The sequence below is a fragment of the Callorhinchus milii genome, unplaced genomic scaffold (genome assembly GCF_018977255.1).
Source record: "Callorhinchus milii isolate IMCB2004 unplaced genomic scaffold, IMCB_Cmil_1.0 Scaffold1, whole genome shotgun sequence".
NCBI lineage: Eukaryota > Metazoa > Chordata > Chondrichthyes > Chimaeriformes > Callorhinchidae > Callorhinchus > Callorhinchus milii.
Genome location: NW_024704742.1, coordinates 86566595 through 86588151, shown reverse-complemented (window position 1 = coordinate 86588151; position 21557 = coordinate 86566595). Strand labels below are relative to the sequence as shown.

Here is a 21557-nt window from a genome sequence, read left to right as displayed (position 1 = left end):
TTCACACCCACACTGTGCAGATTATAAATGTTTATCCCCACCACCCATCACAGACTGCAAACACCTAGCCTCCTTCCTGTACAAATTGAATGTGCCAAACCCCCCTCCTCCTCTCCAGATTACAGACATCTCCCCCATCCCAGATTACAACCACCACCCTCCCAGATTTCAAACATCTTACAAAAACAGTGCTTGCCAAATGTTCGGAACCTGGGTTTGAGATGAATAGAGGCAAATCTATACCAAGATTGACTGCATATCAGTGCTGAGCTATTCTGGTGGTTTCAATAAATCGCTGATCTAACAGCACGGCTTTCAAATTTTCACAGCTAATTGAAGCATTGAGAAACCTGAATTCACACCTCGAGTGTCATAGCCAAGATTATGCTGCTCTCAACAAACATAAAACGTGATTCTCCGATAGCAGGGTAAATTGTGCAGGCGAGATTTAAAGCAACACTTCTCACCAGTGATAATTAAAATCACATATCGTGATTCGACAATAAACTACTACCATTACCAGTGACAATCACCACATCAATTCAGTTATAAAACCCTGCAAATTTTAGCCTGTTTTTTTTCAGGCATAATCCCTTGAAAAACATGACCTGAAAGTCGGAGCCATCACAAAACACACAGTCACTACATTTTGCAGTATATCCTGTGATGCGCTTTGGGACGTCCTCCCAATGTAAAAGGCATTACACCAAATGTAAGGATTACTATCATTACTTGAATACACTCAGCCATTTACAGTTTGGGTTGGAGAACTGGCTTTCTTCTTTCCTCCTCCTCACCTGACAGCGCTCTGTGTGGTGTCACCCTCCAGTAACTCACTCAATTGGCGAGCCATCATTTGCTGGAATCAGGACTTAGGACTTAGTTTCATCGGAGGGCATTGCTTCACCAGCTGAGACACTGGGTATGGGTAGGTCATCAAGCTTAGCTTTGAGAGCAGATTGCTACACAACCACATTAGCATGAAGCAACAAGAAGCATGAAAGTTCCCTGTGCCTGCAAGACTCTGAGTTGCTGTAATAGCCATTTGGATTTGGGGAGCATACTGAAATATAAATAATCTGTGCATTTGATATAGTGTTTTTCACGTCTTCTAGACGTCTTAAAGCGCATCACAGAATATACTGTAAAGTGAATTGACTGTATATTTGTGGGTGAAACGCAGCAGACAATTGTGCACAGCAGTGTCCCACGGACAGTCATGGATTGAGTGACCAAATTATTATTTATTTATTGAAGGATTATTATCAGGCGTGTGGTATAAGGAAACTTGCCCATGGTTTCGCGCTGCCGGGAATCAAACCCAGGGCTCTCACTTGCGAGGTGAGTGTTCTAATCACTGAGCTACAGGACTAAATAAATGTGACTACACTTGCCAGGTAGGGTGATTGAGGCCATTTGAACAGCAGCTTGATGCTGTGATGTGGAGTATGGTAGAGTTGGTGTTCGGGAGGGATGAGTTCAGATGGGCCAAAAAGTCTTCTTTATCCAAACTAATCTAGCTGTGCAGTTGCGTGGAGACATGGAGAGGAGACATCTACCCACGGTGAGGGCAAGGGGTGCCATTCGCTTTCCTCTTAACCAGTCAACACACTGCAGCACCTCAGGACACCAACTGCATCCTCCACCAATATCACCAGAAGCTCTTCTCAGCAGCAATTATTTTGCTTACCAGCCAAGTTCACATTTTCCTGCACACAGATCTGTAATTGTGCAGTGCTCTTTGAGATGGGTACTTCACACAGGGAACTCCTATGCAACACATTTGGTTAGAAGGAAGCAACTGTAGAACAAAGGATTGCTGTTTCAGAGTAAAGTGCATACCCGCTTAATGTGTTCCATATCGCTAGAGGCTTCTATTATTATTTATTATTATTACTACTTTATTTTCCATATAAAGCAAACGTCACTAAATTGGGTGCTTCTATAAATACCACATAAAATAGCTTTGCGTATGCAGCACTGAAGCTGACGCGATTTCCTGGCACAAGGCAGGGAGTCTTTTATCATATGCATCTAGCAACCAGCCTTGATCTTTACAACTAAATGAGGCATTTTTTTTCACAAATGCTTTTCCCTGATGACCCAGGGAGTAAGGATGCTGCTTGATGTACACTTCAGCCACACACCAAAAGGTCACAAGTTCTGATCCGCGGCAAGGTATCAATAAAACAACAACTACTTGGATTCATATAGCGCCCTCCACGCCAGACGGCGTCTCAGAGTGCTTTACAGTAAGGGATCCCGGGACCGAGCCAGGGGGAGAGGGAGGAAGGTGACCAAAGGCACGGTTGAAAAGAAAGGTCTTCAGCAGAGACCTGAAAATGGGAAGGGAGGGAGCGAGGCGAAGGGAGCTTCGGGGCATAGTGGCTGAAGGCACGGCCGCCGAGGGTGGAGCGGAGGACTTGGGGGATGAGGAGGAGGCCAGACCCAGAGGAACGAAGGCAACGGATACTGTTTTGAGGAGAGAGGTAAGAGAGGTAGTGGGGTGCAGAGGAGTGCAGGAACTTGAATACAAGGTAAAGATCTTGAAATACAGACACTACAACTGACCTCAACACATGTGGGCTGGTGAAGGGGAAAAAACAGCTCCTATTCTCTTCCCTGCTGAAAGATACGTGTGGTTGTGGATGCAAGGATCCAGATCAAACAGACTGACTAATCATCACTTGGTCAAGATAGCGATAAAACCCTGAGTAATAATACCAACAACAATACTTGCATTTGAGATAATGTCTCATCACATCATTGAGCCGCCTTAAATAATTCACAGGATTTATGGTGAAGTGTAGTGACTGTATATTCTGTAGGCAAATGCAGCTAATTTGCACACAGCGATGTACTACAAACAGTCATGAAGTGAATGACCAATTTTAATTGAGGGTCTATTGTCCAAGACACCGAGAGAAACTAACTTTTTATCCCCCCTTAATTGTGCCACATAACCTCAGTTTAATATCACTTGCGAAGGATGGCTCCTCTGACAACACAGTGCTTCCGCAGCATTGCACTGGAGTGTCAGCCAAGACTGAATTGAAAGTTTTGACATGGGGCTTAAACCCATAATCTTCTGACTCAGAGGCTCAAATGCTACCAACTGAGCCAGGCTGAAACCAAGTAGAAGGAGAAAGAAGTCAAATACCTTCAGGAAAGTAGATACGCGAGAAAATTGGAGATTCAAAACTGGCAGAAAACACAAACCCTAAAAAAGGGGGTTCCATCCTGTTCACACAAGTTCAAAGGATAAGCCTTTATGAGCACCACAGATCAGCAGGAAAGAACACAACAATAGGAACAACTCCCAGAATAGATTTTCTTTTTAAACTCCGTCAAACAAAATGTTTACTTAAAATGAAAAATGAACATTTCTCCCCTCCCGCATTGTTCTGTCTTCTCACCCTTTTCAAACTTTGGGTTCTTTATTGTCGGGTATTGAGGGCTTTGCTATTTGGAGTGCCAATGTAAATGTGGGAGATTTTTTTAAAAAACTACTCCAACTCTCCAGTAGAGGCAGGTGCTGCTGACAACTGTGCAAGAATGCACGCAGATAATAATAATAATAATAATAATAAATACAATGGGAGAGAGAAAAAAATCAAAGAGTGTGGCTAAATGACTGAAGTGAGAATAAAACTCAGAAATGTTAGCGTGTAATAGTTAAGGGATTATGTTCAGAACAGATGTCACAAGTACAAGTTTCCTTACTCCACATGCCTGATAATAAACCCTCAAGAAAACAAACAATACTAAATTGATTATTTTCAATCCACAACTGTTTGTAGGACACCTCTGTGCGCAATTGGCTGCCGCGTTTCGCCAACAAATATGCAGTCAATTCACTTTACAGTATATTCTGTGAAGCGCTTTGAGACGTCTAGAAGCTATATCAAATGCAAGGATTATTATTATATTATTACAATAGAGAGTCTACTTGTAAAGCACAAAGGAGAGGATTGCACTGTGCCACACAGTGAGCCACAGTTACTCTATATACCAACCACTAACACATGCGTTATGATTGCCTGTGATTTATTACTTAGCCAGCTGTATAAATGCATTTATACTGGTGTTAATTTAGAAGTGTTTCACTCATTAAGGATTTCCATGGTTCCTTAAGTATTGTGGGTGGCATGCTCAGCAGAAAGTGGAACAATTGATGAAAGCTACTGCATGAATTACATGGTGCCATCATGCATGTGTATATTATATAATATATACATATATAATCGCGCAGTGCAAATACTCACACCTTACAGCTCTTATATCTTTATTCAAAACTATGAATATGATTTTTCCTAACCATTTTTATTAAAAAAAACTATGATGTGTTCAGCCATTGGCACATGCCTGAATTCCCCCTCGCTCTGCATGGGAGAGTGCCTTGCCTCCCCAGTTTGCCCTTGTGTGATAAGCACTTGCCATGTGAGAAGCAAGCACACTCCCCAACCTCACATGTAATTTGGTGGGTTCCAGCACCAGTATTGTTGGATAACACAAAGGAACAGGTAAAAATTAGAATAAAGGAGAATGTAGAAAACCTTCCCAAATCAAATGAAGCCTGATACAAAGATTTGCAGGCTTGTACACAACTCATTTATCCTTCAAGTCCAACAATGAATAAAATTACAATTGTCACAGGTGTAGCTTCATGCATTCATTACAAATTTTTAATCTTTCATGTGAAAGTATTGTCACGTGTATGGAGCTGAGAAATTTCCCCCAAATATACAGTTAATTGCCATTTGACAGCGTAGGCTCCACGTCAAATGCAAAGTTTCCTGCATAATGAGCATCAATCTAGATTTTGCTAGATTTTATCTGGACCAATAGAAAAGTGCGGCTACACTTTCCCGCGGAATCCGCTATAAACACACGCCGTCGCTACAAAACCCGCTATCAATGAAGCTTCTGGCCCGCGAGCCACTCGTTGTTTACCTGATGTCGTTGTGGGCAGAGCATCCCCAGACGCACATGCACAGTGCAGCGCAAGCAACAAGTGGGCTTCACTTGGAGACTCCGCTGTTGTGATTGTGTGTGTTTATGCGCACGTCCGTGCATTTGCGAGGGCCTGTACGCGTCTCTGTGCGTTTGCCAGAGCCTGTGCGCGTCTCTGTGCGTTTGCCAGGGCCTGTGCGCGCGTCTCTCTGTGCGTTTGCCAGGGCCGGTGCGCGCCTCTCTGTGCGTTTGCCAGGGCCGGTGCGCGCCTCTCTGTGCGTTTGCCAGGGCCGGTGCGCGCCTCTCTGTGCGTTTGCCAGGGCCGGTGCGCGCCTCTCTGTGCGTTTGCCAGGGCCGGTGCGCGCGTCTCTCTGTGCGTTTGCCAGGGCCGGTGCGCGCGTCTCTCTGTGCGTTTGCCAGGGCCGGTGCGCGCGTCTCTCTGTGCGTTTGCCAGGGCCGGTGCGCGCGTCTCTCTGTGCGTTTGCCAGGGCCGGTGCGCGCGTCTCTCTGTGCGTTTGCCAGGGCCGGTGCGCGCGTCTCTCTGTGCGTTTGCCAGGGCCGGTGCGCGCGTCTCTCTGTGCGTTTGCCAGGGCCGGTGCGCGCGTCTCTCTGTGCGTTTGCCAGGGCCGGTGCGCGCGTCTCTCTGTGCGTTTGCCAGGGCCGGTGCGCGCGTCTCTCTGTGCGTTTGCCAGGGCCGGTGCGCGCGTCTCTCTGTGCGTTTGCCAGGGCCGGTGCGCGCGTCTCTCTGTGCGTTTGCCAGGGCCGGTGCGCGCGTCTCTCTGTGCGTTTGCCAGGGCCGGTGCGCGCGTCTCTCTGTGCGTTTGCCAGGGCCGGTGCGCGCGTCTCTCTGTGCGTTTGCCAGGGCCGGTGCGCGCGTCTCTCTGTGCGTTTGCCAGGGCCGGTGCGCGCGTCTCTCTGTGCGTTTGCCAGGGCCGGTGCGCGCGTCTCTCTGTGCGTTTGCCAGGGCCGGTGCGCGCGTCTCTCTGTGCGTTTGCCAGGGCCGGTGCGCGCGTCTCTCTGTGCGTTTGCCAGGGCCGGTGCGCGCGTCTCTCTGTGCGTTTGCCAGGGCCGGTGCGCGCGTCTCTCTGTGCGTTTGCCAGGGCCGGTGCGCGCGTCTCTCTGTGCGTTTGCCAGGGCCGGTGCGCGCGTCTCTCTGTGCGTTTGCCAGGGCCGGTGCGCGCGTCTCTCTGTGCGTTTGCCAGGGCCGGTGCGCGCGTCTCTCTGTGCGTTTGCCAGGGCCGGTGCGCGCGTCTCTCTGTGCGTTTGCCAGGGCCGGTGCGCGCGTCTCTCTGTGCGTTTGCCAGTGCCGGTGCGCGCGTCTCTCTGTGCGTTTGCCAGTGCCGGTGCGCGCGTCTCTCTGTGCGTTTGCCAGTGCCGGTGCGCGCGTCTCTCTGTGCGTTTGCCAGTGCCGGTGCGCGCGTCTCTCTGTGCGTTTGCCAGTGCCGGTGCGCGCGTCTCTCTGTGCGTTTGCCAGTGCCGGTGCGCGCGTCTCTCTGTGCGTTTGCCAGTGCCGGTGCGCGCGTCTCTCTGTGCGTTTGCCAGTGCCGGTGCGCGTCTCTCTGTGCGTTTGCCAGTGCCGGTGCGTGTCTCTCTGTGCGTTTGCCAGTGCCGGTGCGTGTCTCTCTGTGCGTTTGCCAGTGCCGGTGCGTGTCTCTCTGTGCGTTTGCCAGTGCCGGTGTGTGTCTCTCTGTGCGTTTGCCAGTGCCGGTGTGTGTCTCTCTGTGCGTTTGCCAGTGCCGGTGTGTGTCTCTCTGTGCGTTTGCCAGTGCCGGTGTGTGTCTCTCTGTGCGTTTGCCAGTGCCGGTGTGTGTCTCTCTGTGCGTTTGCCAGTGCCGGTGTGTGTCTCTCTGTGCGTTTGCCAGTGCCGGTGTGTGTCTCTCTGTGCGTTTGCCAGTGCCGGTGTGTGTCTCTCTGTGCGTTTGCCAGTGCCGGTGTGTGTCTCTCTGTGCGTTTGCCAGTGCCGGTGTGTGTCTCTCTGTGCGTTTGCCAGTGCCGGTGTGTGTCTCTCTGTGTGTTTGCCAGTGCCGGTTTGTGTCTCTCTGTGTGTTTGCCAGTGCCGGTTTGTGTCTCTCTGTGTGTTTGCCAGTGCCTTTGTGTGTCTCTCTGAGTGTTTGCCAATGCCTGTGTGTGTGTCTCTGTGTTTGCCAGTGCCGGTTTGTATCTCTCTGTGTGTTTGCCAGTGCCGGTTTGTATCTCTCTGTGTGTTTGCCAGTGCCGGTTTGTATCTCTCTGTGTGTTTGCCAGTGCCGGTTTGTGTCTCTCTGTGTGTTTGCCAGTGCCGGTTTGTGTCTCTCTGTGTGTTTGCCAGTGCCTGTGTGTGTCTCTCCGTGTTTGTGAGTATCTGTGTGTGTGTGTCTCCGTGTTTGTGAGTGCCTGTGTGTGTGTCTCCGTGTTTGTGAGTGCCTGTGTGTGTGTCTCCGTGTTTGCGAGTGCCTGTGTGTCTCTCTCTGTGTTTGCGAGTGCCTGTGTGTGTGTCTCTGTGTTTGTGACTGTCTGTGTGTGTGTCTCTGTGTTTGTGACTGTCTGTGTGTGTCTGTGTTTGTGAGTGTCTGTATGTCTCTCTGTGTTTGTGAATGTCTGTGTATGTCTCTCTCTGTTTGTGGGTGTCTGTGTATGTCTCTCTGTGTTTTGTAAGTCTCTCTGTATGTCTCTCTGTGTTTTGTAAGTCTCTCTGTATGTCTCTCTGTGTTTTGTAAGTCTCTCTGTATGTCTCTCTGTTTTGTAAGTGTCTGTGTATGTCTCTCTGTTTTGTAAGTCTCTCTGTATGTCTCTCTGTTTTGTAAGTGTCTGTGTATGTCTCTCTGTTTTGTAAGTGTCTGTGTATGTCTCTCTGTTTTGTAAGTGTCTGTGTATATCTCTCTGTGTTTGTGAGGGTCTGTGTGTGTTTGTGTGAGTGCTTGTGTGTGTGTTGTGAAAACCCGAAATTTTCCACAAAATTTTTAATGCACCCCACAATTTTCTATTGGCCCAGACACTCACAAAGCTCGCATACACCTCACTCTGGCTTGCAATAATCACAACCAGGAGCATTTTTCTTAAGGTTTGATTTACAAAGGATAACAAAGAAATTTAGAAACAGGAGGGAGCATTGGGCCCGTCAAACCCACTTGACATCACCATGCCTAATTCCTCTTCCCTGCCTTCAAGCCAAACTCTTTAATATTTCTACTTTTAAAAATAAACATTCATTTTCGTGTTAATTCAATGGTGTCCTCTGTCCCTAACAGCCAGACTGTGGTCTTACCCAAAGGCCAACAAGGGGAGAGAGGAAAGAGGGTTGTATGAACTTTGTCAAACCCGGTCAACAGAAGTGCATTTTTACCTGACCTTGGGGGTAGCATGTTCAGTAGTGTCAGCTCCTTTTTGTTGAATCAGCACATCAGCTTAAAGCACAAAATCAATACTACTGCAGAGTGGCTTTTATTAAACCAATTTCACCTGAGCTGAAACTGTTCTTTCTTGTGTACGTCTCTCTCTGCATGCAGCCATTACATCAGGGAATACAAACTTAATTTGCGTCACAGAGAAAGCCATATTGAAAAGTTATTCCTACCACTGGTCTGCCATAAATGTCAGTTAATACAGAAACAGCGCACATAGTTAATTAGAGACTCAAAGTGCTTTTAGCAAATGAGATAGCGGGACATGGATTTCCTAGCAGATAAATCAGTGTATCCTAGACCATTTCAGCCTGTGCTGGATGGATAAGATCGATGGCTGTTTCTCTCTCTGGTTCACTAATTTATAGTGAAGCAAGGATCGAAATAATGCAACAACCGTAGCTGAAGGCAACATAATTAAACTTGGTCCAATATTCCTAGTTTGTAAAAATGTCAGTTACTAAAGATTCTTTCGCACCATTGGCTTTTTATAACACTGAAAAACTAACACCTGATTTCAAAACACACAGTGAGGGTTCGGATTAAGAAGTATCATTCAACCTCACCTTTTAAGATGCACCAAGCATTGCACAACGAGTTTTTTTTTAAATGACTCCAGAGACCATGAATTCTTTTAAAAGGGAATTAGATAGATTCTTGGGGGGAAAAAAAGGTATTGAGTATTTAACGGTATCAGAAGCAAATGGGAAAATAGGATTAGATGTGATGCCTAGTGGAGAGAAACACCAGGGAAGACTGATGGGCTAAATGGACTGTTTCTTTGCTATAGCACTCTTTGGTTCTAAAATAATAATGGACTCAACACTGTAATAGGATTACTAAACCAGCTCACATCAACTGCGGCTTTAGCTAGAAGAATGCTGTTTTTTGATCTTTTTTTCTTAGTTTGATGGATAAGAGACGTTTATTTTACCTTTAATGTTTTTTTGGGTGGAGGGGATTTTTGATTTTTAGCGATCTTTGCACAGGATGTGACGTAAGCGATGGTGCCCGCACTGTGAGCAAGAAGTGTCATCTGTATCGAACTTACAACTCACAAGTCGGCCACTTGTGTAGATCAAAATGATATTACAATTTTTAAAATATTTAATTGATGGGAATTCATTTTCCTCGATTTGGAGAAAATTGGAAAACTCAAAGACTAATGATTTTTACCAATTAAAATGGAAAGCAGGCAAACCTGGCCACAAATCACAATGCATCACAATTTCCATTTCAAGCGAGTTCCAGATTACTTATACCCTAAATCAAATTCCATATGACCCCATTGTTGAGCATTCAATTATACCATACATCTAAGAATTATTGTTGACCCATAAATCTCTCCCCCTCTGCTCCCACCCCCACATCCACCTTCACCACAATTAACCAGAGACAAAAAAAAATGGATCATGCAAATCCTTCTCAGTTTGCACAGCATCTCCGAGTCTCGGTGCTGTGAACTTGGCAGATTTCATGTAGAATTGTTTTTTATCTTAAAAGTGCTGAGGCTGATAGTTTATTGTGGTACAGAGTCTGAATAAACAAACCGAGGGATTGAAATTCATATCACACAAAGCCAGCTCATCAGTGCAGCATGGCTCTGCACTTGTTGCTGCACTGCCTCTCAGCTGTACAGCTGTACAGCACAAGGGCAGATGCACTGAACATCGCTTCTGTTCACTTCTCCGTTTTATTCCAAAACAAAAACACTGAATAGTATCAATCGGAAAAACTCAGCGGGGACAGGGAAAGGAGGAAAAGAGACACCGAAACGGAGGAAGAGTCACAGCTCCCTAGTACATCAGCAGTTCGTATGCACACCGGATCTGATATCAGGTACATAGATAATACAGCTCCAACCCACACTATATCTTCCTCATCACACCGAGGCGCCCTTCCCAACAAAGTCTGATTTAAAACAGAAAACACTAATAAAAAATGATACAATGATTACAGCACATGCCCATTCTAATCTAAGCTACAGATCACAGACTCCACCAATCTAATGCAGTGGAACACCAGATGCGTGTTTAGCAACGCGCTGCCATATTGCCGTGTTCAATTCCAGTCAACTTCCTGGAAAAGACGCTTTAGCCTGTCATGGAGGCTTCTGGCAACACGGTGCCATTAGGGCAGCCAGACCCCGACCACACAAATCCGCTCATTAAATGAGAGAATCTGATATCTGACAAGCCAGAGTGTATACACGTATTACAGGTCAGTATACTGATTTTGGAAGGTTACCCGTTATTATATTGTTCTCACAAGCGAAAGGCTTGTTCCATATTACTGTGGATCTCAGGCATTCTCCTGAACCCTGTTAATATTTTTCAAATTATGCATTACATGCCTAGCATATACATGGAGAACATGAACATACAAATAGCCACAGACCTGAAAAGTGGATCATATATCCCCCTCACTCCCTGCTGAACCAAAGACATCCTTCAAGATCACTTAACCGATAAGTATTGTCAGACAGACACCAAGTGCTGTGTGGAGCATGGTTTCTTCAGTTCATAACATGCCCCACGGGTACATTATTCAATGACCTAAAAAAGGGAATGTAGAGGATATTTTCTGTGAAACTGGTTCATTACAGGACAAGCAGGAGAGTTCAAATCATGCTGATACTTTTGCAACAAAATGCTTTCTAAGCCAAATTAGCAGCAGTCCAACAAGAGTGAACACAAAATGAAAATATCAATCCCTCATAAAAAAAACTAAATATAATCCTATAAACTACCTACATTTTTCATAGGTTTGAATTCTTCCCTCACTATAGATGATTCTGTCACCAGTTAAAATAAGAGTTAAACTACTGAGCTGACAAAAATGTAATAAGTTTAAGTGGAAAGAAAACCATCTAAACGTGAGCAATATATTCATAGATCAACTGAGAGGCCAGTAAACGAGTGGGAAAAACAATCTTTAAAAGGTTCCCAAGATTCGCTATTTCTTCCCCCTCCGTCATCCAACACTTGGAACACAACTATAATATTAGCATCAATAGCACTTGAAATCAAACGTACAAAAAATTCTAGTATGCAATAAAGGAGTCGAATGAGGGGTGTAATACATCGAACACATTCTGGATCAAATGGTCCCAATTTTATTGCATAACAATTCTAAGAAATTTACCAGACGCACCAATTACCTGTCTGGAAGGGAACATATGCAAGCACTGAATTGGATGAAAGCCTTGGATGGAGAGCCTTTCCTTCCCAAGATTTCTCTCCTTCTCGTTTCCACTTCCCTCATTATGGGATTTCCCACACACCGACACAGGGTGTCAGCCTGTTGGTTGGTAGCTCTCTCGCCTCTGAGTCAGAAGGTTGTAGATTCAAACCCCATGTTGGGACTTTGAGCTCATAGACTAAGCTGACACTTCGTAAGCAGCCCTGAGGTAGCATTGCATTTTCAGAGGTGCAGTTCTTTGGATATTATACACAGGTTCTACCTGCCTCTTCAGATCCACTATTCCATGACAATATAAAAAAAACGAGAATTTATCCTGTCATATGTACCTCAGTCTCTTCAGAGAGGTGATGCACAATTTCTTCAAAAGGTTTGAATGAGTTCATCCCAGTCAGACTCGTGGCCAACAATTCCCCAAATTAAAATGGTCATTCACTTCACGGCTGTTTGTGGGACATTGTGGTGCTATTTTATACTAAGTCCTGTGCAGCACTTTGAGACATTTGGACGATGTGATGAGGTGTTATTTCAAATGCAAGCATCCCAGAGCGCTTGACAGTGGCAGAGCATGACCCTGAGCCGGGGGGGAAGTGACCGTAGGCGCGGTCGAAGAGGAAGGTCTTCAGGCGCGATCTGAAGATGGAGAGGGCAAGGCAAAATCCTCCAGAATAGTCAACCATTCTCATCCAAGCAGGGGAAATCTTGAAATCAGTTTGATTTTAGTGCAAGTTTTACCATTTCAACTGAGGTGCAAGACCAGAAATAAAACAACTCCGCTGCTGTGCCTAACCTCTGATATTGGAGTTAATGAAGATCCATTTCTGAGGCAAGGCCTTGAAAATGATCTGTCTGTTTCAATTCTGTTGCTTCCCTCTTTCAATCTGGGGCACCTTCTCACCCACCAAATGAGTTTCACTGTTATATACCAGTAGTTTATAGCAAATTAATTACTGGAAGGATTAATTAGAACGGTAAAAATACATGAAAAAGGTACAAGTGTTGGATAAAAGTTCTGTAACCATTTTTCACATACGTACAAAATGTGTAAGGATGTTGGGGAGTTTTAACATCCATGTTAACAGGCATTACCTTGGTTTAACGCTTCCTCTGAAGTATGACATTTCTGATATTGCAGCACTTCCTCAGCTCTGCACTGGAATGTCAGCCTAGATGCGAGATCAAATTTCTAACATGGAGTTTCAACCACATCCTTTCAACAGCGAAGCAAGAGTATGACCAATTTAGCCAGGTTGAGATAACTCATAGTTTACGAAGCACTGATAAAGTTCAACGTTTCTTATCCAGCAAAGACCATCCACTCATTAAGGTTTTTGCTTGCAAGGTTAAAGGACATATCTGCACTTCAGACGAGCTGGTCACCCAATAGCAATGTCTTGGACAATTTCAATTCTCCCCAGAGCTCTGCTTATCTTGCGTCCCAAAGCGCTCCAGTACCTTGGGACGTCCTCCTGACATGAAAGACGGAATACAAATATCATCTTTGTGGTTGTTGCTTACCTCCTACAAAGACATCTTTTGAACACAGTACTCATTTTAGTAACTTCAAAAAGCGAGTGAAAGGTCTGAGTGGACCCACTGGAATTAACCCAAAAATTCCAGGTCCCGAGTAAAGTGTCCAATGATGGGAGCTATATATTACAATTTATTCAGGTTATAATCACTCATACATTTTAAAAAGAATGTTATCACATTCTGTGAGGTGAGCGAAGATGGGGAGGGAATGAACTATAACAACTTTCTTTTTGTTTTAGAATTAAAGGAAAATTTCTTGCAAATGTCAGCTTGATTCACCTGGTAGTATTTTCACCTTAGGGTCAGAAGGTTTGGAGTTGAAGTCCCGTATTGGAGACTTTCATCTCATGGAGTCTTGTAGCTCAGTGGTTAAATCACTCACCTCGCATGCAAAAGACCTGGTTTCGATTCCCGGCAGTGCAAAATGTTGGGCAAGTTTCCTTACTCCACACGCCTCTGTTTACCTAGCAGTAAGTAGGAACGCGGTTGTTAGTCGATTGATGGATCGCTTTTACAGGGGTAACAATTCCTTCAAAAAATAATAATAAATTGGTCACTCAATCCACGACTGTTTGTGAGACACTGCTGTGCACAATTAGCTGCAGAGTTTCTCCCACAAAATATACAGTAAATTCATTTTGTAGTATATTCTGTGAAGTGCTTTGAGGCGTCTCGAAGACGTGATAAGGCGCTATATCAAATGCAAGGATTATTATTATTATAGAGCTTTTCACACAGATACGGTAAAACTCTCCTGAGTCTGATCTGTATAAATCATATAATCATCCGAGTGTACATCTGCCTATTCAGGAGTTTATATTCTATGCAAGTTTGACATAACTCATACTTTGCACAAATCATATTAAATGTATGATCCCAACTGATACAACTTATTTAAGGTTCACTGTACAAGTATTTTCCATTTCCCACTGCTGGCTCCCAACTCACGCTTACATGTTGGTATTTTCATATGTGGTCTAAGTCGAATTCACACCGTTTACTTATGCAAAGGAAGCCTTTGTGTGAGTTGGCACTTGTGACTGATTCAGTATAGTCTATAGGCAGCATTTCCTCCAATTTAAATTTTCCACGCGGGGGAATAATTGAGGTTCCACTGCAGAAGAAAGGGACAGAAGTACCATGCATCATGGTCTAACTTGAGAAAATAGCAGTGGGGAAATAATTAGTGTTCTTTGCACAGTACTTAGAAGCTCGTTTATAAACTGCAATTATGATGAAGGACTGAAATTAGGTTCATAATGGGACCCTGTTTAATAGTTTCAAGCCTTCAGAAAAGTCGATGAGTTCTCCAAAGTCACAAACTAAATGTCACCAATATAGCCATCACAATCAATTCTTGTATAGAGCCTGTTGGATTAATTCCAAACCTTGTAAGAAAACTAAATGTCACTTGAGGTACTATGTGGGAGTGCAATCGCTTACACAAATCCCAGATAATCCTAATTCAAGATTTTTACTTCACATGTACTAAAAGGGTCGAAACATCTAATAACGTTCCCTCCTTTTTTTTCCTGGATGAATACAGTCAAGTACAGAACTTTAAATAATTAAATAGATAAGATTTTCAAACCTGTTAATCAAACAACAGGAATCACAATTACATGGCATTCACATTGAGTTATCTCAGCCTCGCTGTCTACAACCGGAACATATTAAATTACATGCAATACACAATACGGCTAATAATAAACCTTGCATTTGATATAGCACCTTATTAAGTCGCCCAAATGTTTCAAAGTACATCACAAAATTTACTAAAAAGTATAGTGACTGTATTTGTAGGTGAACCAGAAGTCAATCGGGATTAGGGAGGGTGGAGGGTAGTGGGGGGGAAGGTGGGTGGTCCAAAGCATAGTGTTGAAATGGGTGTTGAAGGAGGCAAGGGAGGGGGCGAGGCAGAGGGACTGCGGGATGGAGTTCCAGAGGGTGGGGGCAGAGGCTAAATGCTCACCCGCCAATGGTGGGGCTGGCAAGGCAGGGGATGTGAAGCAAGCCGGAGTCCGCTTAGCAGATGGGGGTGATAGGGTCACGGAGTCTGGTGTGGGAGAGGTTGTGGGCTGCAGAGTTCTGAATGATCTGCGGGGTATGGAAGGAGGAGTTGGGGGAAGTCGACAAGTAGGGCATTGGATGCAATCGAGCTTGGATGCAATGAAGGCACATATGAGGGTTTCGGTGGCCTATCGCGCCTTTCACGTCAGGACGATGTCGCAAGGCAGCTCTCAATCTTAAACATATTGTCAGGATGAGACTTTCTGCAACTTTATACTTTGAGCCAATCAGTTACAAATGCTGCTTCGCAAACGCCGTTTGTACGAACGGTTTACTTCTGATTCTATTTTTTCTATACCCGTGATAAATTAAAGGATACATGACAGAACCCGCTAGTGGTACAATCATTCGGCAGTGAGCTGAACAATCTATAGCATGCATGAGCATTGCAGTTATACAATATTGGGAGGGGAAAAGTATTCACGAATCAGTAAATTTATCAAATCAGTTGTGTGACCTCAAAATGATTTTGTTTGCATTAAACGTATACAAAGTCAAGGTTAGCCCACGAGGTACTGTCTGACAGAGAATATGACCAGTTTGACCACTAAACTTGGTAAATTTACCAATAAAACTAAGAATCATTCAACCCTCATCTGTATTGCACAGATATCACTTAATAAGTGGATTCCCGTATCATAGTGGTTAGTGCGCTCACCTCGCAAGCGAGAGGACCCGGGTTCAATTCCCGGGCGGGATGAAACCTGAGGCAAGTTTCCTTATTCACTCACCTCTGTTTACTTAGCAGTAAGTAGAATCCCTCCAAAATAAGGTCACTCAATCTTCGACTGTTTGTGGAGCACTGCTGTGCGCAATTGGCTGCCGAGTTTCACTCACAAAATACACAGTCAATCCACTTTACAATATATTCTGCGAAGCGCTTAGGGACGTCTCAATGATTTGATAAGGCGCTATAACAAATAGAACAACTTGCTTTTGTATTGCACCCTTCACGCTGGGTTCCAGAGCGCTTATGCAAGGATTATTATAATAAATTGGCCATCGTGTTTCAGTTCATTTCACAGTTGCAACCAGAACTCTTTGGTATTCAATGGTTTATGAACCGTACACAAAAAATTTAAATTATATTGTCAATCGAAGAGTCAGTCGGCTCAGACTAGTATTTAAGATTTGTTGTCTTGTTTATTGTGGTGTTTGTGTGTGGATAGCTACAGCACATGTGATGGGTCCTGTTTTGCACATATTGCATTCCTTTCATTTTTCTTTCTTGAAATCTTGAGGACAAAAAGGTTACAGGAGAGAATCAATTCTTGAGAATAAAGTGGACTGGACCCACCAGGCAAGGTGACATCTTTTCATCACAGACCATATCGGTGACTGCACTAGATTATAATTCTCATCACTCAGTAGGTGTTCCATTGGGACTGCAGTCGGCTGCACAAAAACAGACCAGGCCAGCTAAAGCAATGTGAGACCAAACGTGTCTCTTTTATGCAATCTGCTTCTCTTAGCTAACAGAGTCTTGGTAGACTGGGATCATATTCCTTAGAGCAGGGGAGGTGAAGGGGTAATTTGATTAAGGTATAAAAAATAATGAAAGAAATTGGCCGGTGACTTAGTGGACAACTCTCCCCCTTGTAAAAGCGATCCATTACAAGGGCACAGCCTTAAAATCAGAGCCAAGTCTGTTCGAAATGAGATCAAAAAGCATTCTACATGCAGAGGAATGTGAAAGACTCAGCTGAAGAAAACTGTGAAGGCCGATTGGATAGGGATGTTTAAAAAAGGATTAGACAGGTACCTGAATAGTAAAGGTATTACGGGGTATGGTGAAAGGGCAGGGCATAGAGATTAAAAGATATGTCAATATCTTATAAACTGGCATCACAGGCTAGATGGGCTGAATGGCTTCCTCCTGTTCCTATTTCCCTATATTCCTAAATTTCCAATGTAAAATAAAGTCAACCTTTAACCTAACGCAACAATTCCACTAAACAATGACAGCATTAAAGCCTATATTGTAAAGTAGGTCCACTGAAGAGAAAAAAAAAAGCACATTTCATCCCCAATTACTCACACATCGTTTGATCTCTTTACAAACTATTTGAAGGCGAACAGGCAATAGTATTTGCCCATACTAACATTAACAAAATGTCACTGCCCATTCATGGCCTGCATGCCATTGGGAGTTTGGGGGTAAAGGAACCCTTGGTGTAGCACTAGGACACACAGTGCAGAAGGTCAATGCTTTGTTGTATTGCATTAGCTGATCTCAGCTGGAGCAGGCATCACTAGGGTGATGAGAAAAAAGAAATCAGACAATATCTGGAACTTTCTCCCGCAAAAAGCTGTGGATGTTGGAACCATTCAAATTTTCAAGACTGAGGTGGATAGATTTCTGTTAAGTCTGGGTATCATGGGATATGGAGGAAAGGCAGGTAATTGGAGTTGAGGTACAGATCAACCATGATCTAATTGAATGTTGGTACAGCTCGAGGGGCTGAATGACCTACTCCTGTTCCTATGTTCCTACGGCATCTGCTGGAAGATGTGCAAATGTTTACAGTATAAGACAACCTGATTCGACTTGACTGTGAAGCCTCAGCACCCCTTTGCCCTCACTCGAGGTTGAATACCCTGCCAGCATTCATTGCCAGGTCACAAGCAAAGAAAAGGAAAGCCAGTGCCCAGGAAACACGCACTATGTGGAGACGACAGTGAGAATGAAAACTGGAATCCACTAGTGCGATGTCACAATGACAAAACAACATGAAGAAGCAGTTTCAATCGATTTTCTTGAGCCATTAAAAAAAGATTATTTTATGTTTTAAAGAAAGTGCTACAATAGATCAGGTTAGCAGCATTGTATCAAACTATCTTTGCCCAATTGGCTGACTGCTCACAGTAGTGATTTTATCATCACTGAGTTATTTTGGAAAGGTGCATCTTATTACAGCAGTCATTTGACAACCAGACACGAGCAAGGTGTTGCTGGATGGCAACCACAAAACATGGTTTTCTAGCTTTCCTTAAAAGAAAGAGAAATGACTTACATTATTAAAGCTCTTTAACAAACTGAACCTTTTTTTGGGTCAGTCAGGTGTCTGACACAGAACACACTTAACCCGTCATCACTCTTAAGAGTATCCAAACCAGACAGAATTCCTTACGTATGCCACCCGCATGTGGAAATTTCCCCGTCTGGGATGGAATGCACATTTTCCCCTTGATTATTTAATTCCAGAGAGTATCAATAACAACAACTTGCCTATTTGTACCCTCATCCAGAGTAATGCCCCAGAGCGCTTTATTAGGTACAGGTTGGCAAGAGCCAAGGCTTGGGGACCCCAGAGTGTGTGTTGGGATACTACTGGAGTTTAACCAACTAAAACCACATAGCTCGTCATTGAAAGTACTGTCTAACAAGTTTCCCGCTACATGAACAGCTAGGACCATCCTACCCTTTGAGGTTTTGGCTTGCACAATTGCAGATTCAAGTGGGAAGAATCTCTGCCCCCAGTGACTGAAACATCTAGATGCTTCACCTGTCAAGTGTAGTGACCATTTATATTGATAAACACAGCAGTTGTTTTTTGCTAGCTGGGTCACACAAATAAACAGTCATGAGGTGAATGTCCAATTTTATCCAGAACCTCACATTTCTTTTCATTAAACTGTGATCTTGAGGCCCAATTTGGGACTTGAAACCACAACCAATTGATTCAGAGATACCCTTTAATGGGAATTGTACATAAGAGATGCAACTGGAAATTGAGCTACATTTGTTCACACATTTGGTCCCATTTCCCTGCTTAGTTTTCAAAACAGCTTCTTCCCACCTCCTCCCTCTCCTGCTGAGCAAATGCATTAAACAATGTGACGGTGAGCCAACAGATCAGGAAGGTATTTGCTTTTATCTCTGGCTTGTGCCAAGTTAGATAAACTTAGCCAGAGTGGTACTGAAGGCTCCACAACACATCTGGCACACCGTGGGTTAAAGAAGGGAATAATAATAATAATCCTTGCATTTGATATAGCAAGTTATCACATTATTGAGAAATCTCAAAGCACTTCACAGAATAATAATCCTTGCATTTGATATTGTGCCTCATCGTGTCTTTGAGACATCTCAAAACACTTCACAGAAAAATGTAGTAATTGTATATTTTGTGGGCAAAAGGGAATGGGGTAAAGCAAGCCAGACTTCCCAATCATACTCATTTTCCAGTGACCCCTGCCAAAAACTGGAAAAAGAGTCTCATTCACCTGTGATGTCCCATAGCCAAATACCCTGCTGACACTCAGGCAAAGCTCACACAAGAAAAATGGTCTCTTGTGCAAGATCCTAGATGGCTGCTTCCTGCCTGATGAATTGTACCTCAGCCTGAATCACCACCCTTGGGAGAGGCGGGGTAAGGACAGAAATGGAAAAAAAAAGGAAAATTGAAGGAACCAAAGCCGTAGCTGCAATTATGCAATTCACGTGTCAAGATTCCGAGACTCGAGATACAGTAACCAAGATACAAATTGACGTACTTTGTTTTTTGAATCCAGCTCTAATATACCTATATTTTACTCCCACCAACAGGGTCAGTTTTCCATTATAGTATAAAAAAAACATAGAAATATTGCCGATGACTATCTCTTGCAGAATCTCATCAGTGATTACTATGCTTCCTTCATAACCAGTACGGGTACATTCATTAAATTCTATTGAAGGAAAACAAATAATCCTAGCAGCAGCACTGCCTATTATATTTAAATATGCATTTTAACATTACTTTACCTGCTTACTGACTGAATGCTTAATACTATTGCTCAACAATTACTGTAAGATCAGAATCACATACTATACAGTATTTGAATCACTTCCTTTTTTTTTGCAAAAAAAAATCATTCCTGTGGCCTGATCTTGAGAGGCTGTCTGAGGACTAATGGAGAGGTTAGAGTTTGGCATACAGATGGGAGGGACCGAGGGTAAAAACCTTGCTCTGAGATGTTATCACTGTAGCTTGGGTCCATATAAAAAAAGACACTGTGGATTTCTGCATCTAAATAGATCAACAAATTAAAAGCATAAAATCTTAAGAGGCTTTTCCACATTAAGTCATAAGCCCACTCACTGTTCAACCTCGACAGGAATGTCATATCAGCAGACAGCTCTACAGTAAACTGAGCTGCTGAACACAACCAAGGGCAGCATCTTCTCACTGAGAGGAGAGAGAAAGCATCTCTTCAAGTGGTTCAAGCGACTGATGCACAATTCTGAAATGCACCCCAGCACCCAACACACAGCACCCAACACACAGCACCCAACACACAGCACCCAACACACAGCACCCAACACACAGCACCCAACACCCAGCACCCAACACCCAGCACCCAACACACAGCACCCAACACACAGCACCCAACACCCAGCACCCAACACCCAGCACCCAACACCAGGCACACAGCACCCAACACCCAACACCAGGCACACAGCACCCAGCACCCAGCACACAGCACCCAGCACCAGGCACCCAGCACCCAACACCCAAGACCCAACACACAGCACCCAACACACAGCACCCAACACACAGCACCCAACACACAGCACCCAAGCACTCAGCCACTTCCCGAGTTAAACATATACACTGTCCCATGTAGATCCAAACGATCTGGAGCTTCTCCCTTTTCACTCCCGTGCACTAAGGCAAATAAATAAACACGCGCACGTTTGCCCACACGGTGTGCACGAGTGCAAAAAAAAAACACGAGAAAAGTTTGCTAAAAGAATAATAAATGACATGCACTGCTCTCGGGATCGCCAGGTGCGTTGGGAGAAAGCGAGTTACCTGCTGTGGGTGGGGGGGGGGTTGCAGTGCCCACGCTGTCGCCCCCCTGCCCTCCCCTCCCTCCCTCTCTCTCTGTACTGAGGCGGATTTGCAAACACTGACTGACTGTCTGACGCTGGTCAGGAAGTGGAGCCCTGGAGCGTGTGTGAGTGACTGTGACCGTGACGCCCGCCTCCTGCCCGGGATCTGCCCTCACTCACTCCCTCACTGCTTCACACGCAGGGATCTGCCCTCACTCACTCCCTCACTGCTTCACACACAGATCTGCCCTCACTCACTCCCTCACTGCTTCACACACAGGGATGTGCACTCACTCACTGCCTCACACACAGGGATCTGCACTCACTCACTCACTCCCTCACTCACAGGGATCTGCACTCACTCACACACACAGGGATCTGCACTCACTCACTCACTCCCTCACTCACAGGGATCTGCACTCACTCACACACACACACAGGGATCTGCACTCACTCACTCACTGCCTCACTCACAGGGATCTGCACTCACTCACTCCCTCACTCACTGCCTCACACACAGGGATCTGCACTCACTCACTCACACACTCACTGCCTCACTCACAGGGATCTGCCCTCACTCACACACTCACTGCCTCACTCAC

At 44.6% G+C, this 21557-nt stretch overlaps 1 protein-coding gene across 4 annotated transcripts in view; it reads right to left on the bottom strand.

Moving 5' to 3' along the window:
* Nucleotides 1–21557, bottom strand: part of apba1a (amyloid beta (A4) precursor protein-binding, family A, member 1a) — a 131024-nt gene that overhangs the window by 100537 nt on the left and 8930 nt on the right. Inside the window, exon 1 of one of the 4 annotated variants that reach the window (XM_042332741.1) lies at nt 10731–10830. The exons of the other annotated variants lie outside the window; for them this stretch is intronic. The gene's annotated coding sequence lies outside the window, so the exon portion shown is untranslated. Of the gene's footprint in view, nt 1–10730; nt 10831–21557 lie in introns of those variants that run through there. 4 annotated transcript variants of the gene reach the window in all.